The sequence below is a fragment of the Arachis ipaensis genome, chromosome B2 (assembly GCF_059453495.1).
Source record: "Arachis ipaensis isolate K30076 ecotype BB chromosome B2, ASM5945349v1, whole genome shotgun sequence".
NCBI lineage: Eukaryota > Viridiplantae > Streptophyta > Magnoliopsida > Fabales > Fabaceae > Arachis > Arachis ipaensis.
In genome coordinates this window covers 801898-808890 of record NC_142437.1, presented here as the reverse complement: position 1 = coordinate 808890, position 6993 = coordinate 801898, and the positions used below count along the sequence as shown (strand labels likewise).

Genomic DNA, 6993 nt, shown 5'->3' with positions numbered 1-6993 from the left:
TCTAGAAAAACCCTAGACAACAATAGAAAAACCCTAGAAAACCCTAGAAAAATCTAGAAAACCCTTGAAAAACTCTAAAAAAAATCCTAAAAATCATAAAAAAAACTCCTAAAAAATCCTAGAAAACCATGGAAAACCCCAGAAAAATCTTGAAAACCTTAGAAAATCCTAGAAAAACCCTAAAAAATCATAGATAACCCTAGAAAAACCATAGAAAATCCTAAAATACACTAAAGAACAGTAGAAAACCCTAAAAAGTCATAGAAAATACTAAAAACCCTAGAAAATTCTAAAAATCTTAGAAAATCCTAAAAACACTAGAAAACCCTAAAAAAACTTAAGTACCCAAACAAACCCGAGAAAATACCAGAAAACTCCAAAACACCCTAGAAAATCCTAAAAACCCTAGAAAACTTTAGAAGATCCTAGAAAACGCTAGAAGATCCTAGAAAATCTTAGAAAAACCCTAGAAAACCCTAGGAAACTCTAGGAAATCCTAAAAAATACTGAAAAACCTAAGAAAACCCTAAAACCCTAAAAAACTATAAAAAAAACATAGAAAATCGTAGATAACCCTAGAAAACCTGAGAAAAGCCCTAGAAAACCCTAGAAAAACCAATAAAACCCTAAAAAACCCTAGAAAACTCTAAAACTTCTAGAAAATCTTAGATAACCCTAGAAAACTCTAGAAAAAACTACTAAACCCTAAAAAATCCTAGAAAGCCCTAAAAAATCCTAGAAAACCTTAGATAACCCTAGAAAAACCTAAGAAAACCCTAAAAAACCCTAGAAAATCCTAAAAGCCCCTAAAATTTCCTAAAAACCCTAGAAAATCCTAAAAAACCGTAGAAAACCTTAGATAACCCTAGAAAACTTTAGAAAAACCCTAAAAAATGCTAGAAAATACTAGAAAAACCCTAGAAAATCCTAGAAAATCCTAGAAAAAAATTGAAAAACCCTAAAAACAATAAAAATTCCTAGAAAACCCTAAAACCCCTAGAAAACCCTAGAAAAAACCTAGAGAACTCTAAAAAATCCTAGAAAATCCTAAAAAACCCTAAAAAACCCTAGATAACCCTAGAAAATCATAGAAAACCCTAGATAACCTTAGAAAACCCTAAAAACCCTAGAAAATCCTAAAAAACTCTAAAAAATCATAGATAACCCTAGGAAACCCTAGAAAAACCTAGAAAAACCTAAATAACCCTAGAAAACCTTAGATAACCTAGAAAATCCTAAAAATCCTAGAAAACTCTAAAAATCCTAAAAAAATCCTAGGAAATCCTAATAAACCCTAAAAGTCCTAGAAAACCCTAAAAAAACCTAGAAAAACCCTAGAAAACCCTAAAAAAATCTTGAAAAAGATTAGAAAAATCTTAAAAAATCCTAGAAAAAACTAGAAAACCCTAGAAAATCTTAAAAACCCTAGAAAATCCTAGAAAACCTTGAAAACCTTAGAAAAAACCTAGAAAGCCCTCGAAAATCTTAGAAAACCCTAGAAAACCTTATATAACCTAGAAAACCCTAGAAAACTCTAGAAAAATCCTAGAAAACCCTAAAAAATTCTAAAAAACCCTAGAAAATCCTTAATAAACCTAGAAAAGCCTAGAAAAACCTTAGAAAACCCTAGATAACCCTAGAAAAACTAAAAAATCCTAAAAAACCCTAGAAAACCCTAGAAAATCTTAGAAAACCCTAAAAATCCGTAAAAAACCATAGATAATCCTAAAAAAGCCTAAAAAATCTTAGAAAATCCTAGAAAACACTAAAAAATTCTAGAAAACCCTAGAAAACCCTAGATAACCCTAGAAAACCCAAGAAAATCCTAAAAAACCCTTGAAAAACTCCTAGAAAATCCTAAAAAATCCTAGAAAATCCTAGATAATCCTAGAAAACCCTGGAAAAACCTTAGAAAATCGTAAAAAAGCCTTAGAAAATCCTAAATAAATCTTAGAAAATCCTAGAAAACCCTATATAACACTAGAAAACCCTAGAAAATCCTTGAAAATCCTAGAAAAACCTATAAAACCCTAGAAAACCCTAAAAAACTCTAGAAAATCCTAATATACCCTAAAAACCATAGAAAATCCTAAAAATCCTAAAAAATCCTAAAACCCCTAGAAAATCCTAGATAACCCTAGAAAAACATAGAAAATCCTAGAAAACTCTAAAAAACCTTAGAAAATCTTAGATATCCCTAGAAAACCCAAAAAAATCCTAGAAAATTCTAAAAAATCCTTAAAAACCCTAGAAAACACTAAAAAAATCCTAGAAAACCCTAGATAACCCTAGAAAACTTTAGAAAAACCTTAGAAAATCCTAGAAAACACTAGAAAAATTCTAAAAAACGCTAGAAAATAATAGAGAAACCCTAGAAAATCCTAAAAAAATTTAGAAAATCCTAGAAAAACCCTAAAAATCCTAAAAACTATAAAATAAACCCTAGAAACCCAAAAAATCCTAAAAACCCTAGAAAACTCTAGAAAAAACCTAACAAACCCTAGATAACCCTAGGAAAATCCTAGAAAACCCTAGATAACCCTGGAAAACCCTTGGTTTCCGGTCACCATCAACCACGTTCACGTCAACGCCGAGAAGAATTCCATCGGAGGGTTATTCCCTTCAAAAAATAGGGACGATGCCGAGACTTCAGGTTCTGTCCCTTTCAACAAATAACTTTTTAGGTTCGGTCCCCACTTCGTTGTTGTGCGATTCTTTGTCCATTCAAATTGTTAAGCTTGTCTTTAATTTTTTCACGGGAGTTTTCGAGCTGCAAAGTACAAAGAACTGCATTAACTCGGGTTGAAGTGAGTCTCTGAATTGGAGCAACTTGGTGGGTTGTTGTTGTTGTTCTTGTTCTTGATTATGAAGGTTATAATCTTCTGCCATTTTTATTTTTTTTGAATCAGTTTATTGAGATTTTTCGATTTCTTTTCTTTATTCTGTTTAGAAATAAAATTAAGGGGAAGATATAATGATAATAGTGGCGGTAGTGGTAAGGGGTTTGGTGATAGGGTATTTGGAAGAGAGAGAAAATAATATTTTGGAAATGATGAAAGTGAATAGATTTTGAAGGGTAAAATTGAAAAAAAAATAGTGTTGACCATAGTTTGATCAGAAAATTTGAGAATAAGGATAAAATTGATGCAAATCGAAAAAATTAAAGATAAAATTGAAACAAATTAAAACTTAAGAATATTTTTAAAATTTTTAACAAATTTCAAGAACAAAAAATATACTTTACCTTAAAAATTATACATCTTTAATCCTTGTTTTTAGTCTGTATCTTCAACCTTCTTCCCCCATCTACCCCCAAGTTGCAATGGTAATAAACTAGGCCAATTCTTGCATAAACTTCTTTTGTTATTCTAAAAAGAACCACATCATTGTATTTTACCATGTGGTTTTGTTTTGTACATAGATTGTAGGAGCATGCATTTTACAACTCAAAATTCATGCCAACGATACCCTTTTTTTTTTTTCTAAAAGTTAAAATAATCATCGAATACTAACAAAACTAGTGGTTCAATTTGTCAATATGTTTTTCTTCCTTCTTGAGATTCAACACGTATTGTATACTAACAAAATCACGATGGTAAATAATAAATATGCGCAATTTAAAAATTTAAGACTGAATTTTTATACAAAGGTTTTGCCGAATGAATTGATGAAAGAAAATTAAAACGAGCAGACTCAATGATGTAAATAAAAGCCCAAACTCTACGAAACGCTGTAGTTACAATGGGCTAAAGCCCAATCTAATAAAATCCCGTTAACAATAATTACTGTCCATGCATGATGCATGGTGGATAGAGCTGTTTGGTTTTGGTAGTCGGGAAGAAGAGAACAAGGCAACTAGCATCATTAGCAATTTGCAACATTGCCAAATGGCAATGGCAAAGGCCATGACGTCATCCTTAATGTTATCAACAACTTGTTCTTTCAGTTTCCCTTCTATCACTATATGCATTTCCTCTTACAACCCTAACCCTTCTAGAAGACTAGCTCTCTTTCACCTTCTTTCTGGTCCTTTTGGTAATTAACCTCCATTCACATCAGCTTTATTATTATCCATTTGATACTTAGAGTTAATTAATTATATTATCACTCTGTTTATATTAACAGAATTGTTATGGCAATTTGTTCAGCTATTCCACAGTCCCAATCTCTGTTATTTGGTGTAAAAGGTTCAGAATTGTTTAGAGTAGTAGAGGCTAATGCAGCAGAGAATCTAATTCAACCAGAGAAAAACTTGTTTGAATGGGTTAAAAATGACAATAGAAGATTCTTACATGTTGTGTACCGTGTTGGGGACTTGGATAAGACTATAAAGTATGCTACCTATGATGCTTCAATTGCCTAAATTAATGCAATTATTATACTATATTCTTGAATCTTGATTACATTTTTGGAATGTGTATATATATTTAGGTTTTAAACTAAGTGCCTTGGCATGAAGCTGTTGAGAAAACGTGATATACCTGAAGAAAGATACACAAATTCTTTTGTTGGATATGGCCTTGAAGATTCAAATTTTACAGTTGAGCTTACCTACAGTGAGTTTAGATGTGCAAGATACAAACTTTTGTTTAGCATAAAATAGTTTGTGCTTCTCTTGTTTCTTGTTTGTATTTCTTGATCATTGCAGATTATGGAGTGGACAAGTATGACATTGGAAATGGGTTTGGTCATTTGGGTGTTGTAGTTGAAGATGTAAGCTCCTATTATAGAACAATTAGAAAACAAAGCATGATTGTTGATATTGTAGAACTAAGCAACAGCAACTTAAAATTCAAATAGAGTCTCCAATTGAACACATTGGTGCATTAAGAACCAATTTATATTTTTCATGAACATTAGTTACCAGCTTATCTAACATCACCAGCCAATTAATCAATGTGTGTTGTTATCTTCAAACTATGAAATTCTCACAGGAAGTTAAAAACTAAATGGTCTTTTTAAGAGTGGTTTTTGGTACATTTCCTTTTATTGATGCTCAATTTTCATGTATGCTGCATGTCTCTGTCAAATTTCTGGCTTAAATTATGATGATTATTGTCCTTACTCCAATTTCTAGGCTACCAAGGCAGTTGATCTGATAAAAGCAAAAGGTGGAAAGGCTATCAAGGAACCAGGGCCTGTCAAAGGTGGCAGCACAGTAACTTCTTTCATCCAATATCCTGATGGTTATGAATTTGAGCTCTTGGAAAGAGGACTTACTTCCAAACCCCTATGCTAAGTGTCACTTCGTGTAGGTGATCTTGACCATGCCATAGTCTTCTATCAGAAAGTGAGAGTTTTCTACTCCTGTTAGGATGAAAATGTGAAAGGTTCTTTCATGAAGTGAATTCCATCTTTCTTTCATGTATTAATATTTTTCCTTGTTTTTATGGATTTCAAAAGGCTATTGGCATGCAACTTCTGCATAGGAAAGACAATCCTGAGCACAAGGTAAACTTATGCTGGTGGCAATTATTAATATCATGCGCAAGTTGGCTTGTTTGGTTTCTGTTTTCATTTTCAGTAACCTTTGCTTATTAGATTTTGTGAAGAAAAAAAGTAAAAACAAAAAACATGATTTTATCGATTTTTAGCTATCAATTGTCATTGATTCTGATTGGTTTACAGAATACAGTTGCCACAATGGGTATGGTCCTGAAGATAAGAACATTGTTCTAGAACTTACATATATCTACGGAATCACTAATTATGAAAAAGGAAATGGCTATGGACAGGTATATACTATTTATTTTCCATTTTCAAAAGTGGTTTTATTGATTTTTGTGTTGTTCTCCGTGTCTATTTTCTATATCTTACTGTTAGAATGCAACTCATTTATGTGTTTGTACAGATTGCAATAGGCACAAATGATGTGTATAAGAGTGCAGAAGCAATCAAACTGTGTGGAGGCAAGATTATCCGTGAACCTGGGCCGCTGCCAGGTATCAACACCAAGATAGCAGTTTGCTTGGACCCTAGACCCTGATGGTTGGAAATTGGTATGCATAACCTTTCCATCTATTTGATTGTATGGGATTTATTATGTACTTCTTCTAAGACTTCAACCAGGTCAACTATGTTGATGAATTCATGAGTGGTTTGTGTATGATATGTAATTAGAGAGGAATGAATCATATGTGAAATAACGTGAGAAATACTAGGAAAATATATTTTGTTTTAAACACCATGCCGACTCACACTATCCACGGTTGAACGGGGTGAGTCGGATGACTTGCGATGCAAGATATGTACACCTAACATAACTCAAAATACTATTTACCACTACTGCTTTTTCTCTATACCTATCATCTGAGTTCTCCTTTCATTTATACCCGAGACTTTGGCATAGAATGATACCATCTTATTGTATTTTAAAGTTTGACATGTGTATTACTTATGCAGGCTTTTGTTGATAATGCTGATTTCCTGAAGGAATTAGAGTGACAATGTAACGGTTCTAGATCATATGCCTCTTCATTGAAATCATTGTACTCTATCAATATTTTTGGTGAAATCCTACGGTTATTCTATTAAATGTACATCTTTATAAGCATCTCACAAAGTAAAAGTAAAAGAGAAGTAGAAAAAGCAACCCCATATCAGCCATTTTATTTTTTCTTATTTTCTATTTATATTTATGCCGCTTTGGCACGGCAATTAAACATATATTGAATCCCATCAAGCCAGAACTGTTTGTCTCTTTTACTCTCACATTCAAACTCTATTATCCTTTCTGCAGTTTTAATTCCGAAATATGCCCTCTTTTCTATTAAGTCTTCTTTCTCTCTTCCCGGCCAAGCTTGGACATCACTGCAGACTCCGGTGACTATACCTGCGATTTTATAGGCCATACCTTAAAGCATTGGTTTTCAGATTGTGGAAAAGAATAGTTATGAATGAAACTTTGAGCTTACATTTCTTCTTTTTGGTGAATGTTCCTGCCATGTGCTTGCTCTTCATTTTTGCTATAACCTGTTATAATTTTGTTAGAAC

General features: G+C 32.5%; 1 pseudogene; it reads left to right on the top strand.

The window, feature by feature from the left end:
- The first annotated feature begins 3791 nt into the window (after window positions 1-3791).
- LOC107623183 (putative lactoylglutathione lyase) lies at window positions 3792-6444 on the top strand (annotated as a pseudogene).
- Window positions 6445-6993: the final 549 nt, after the last annotated feature.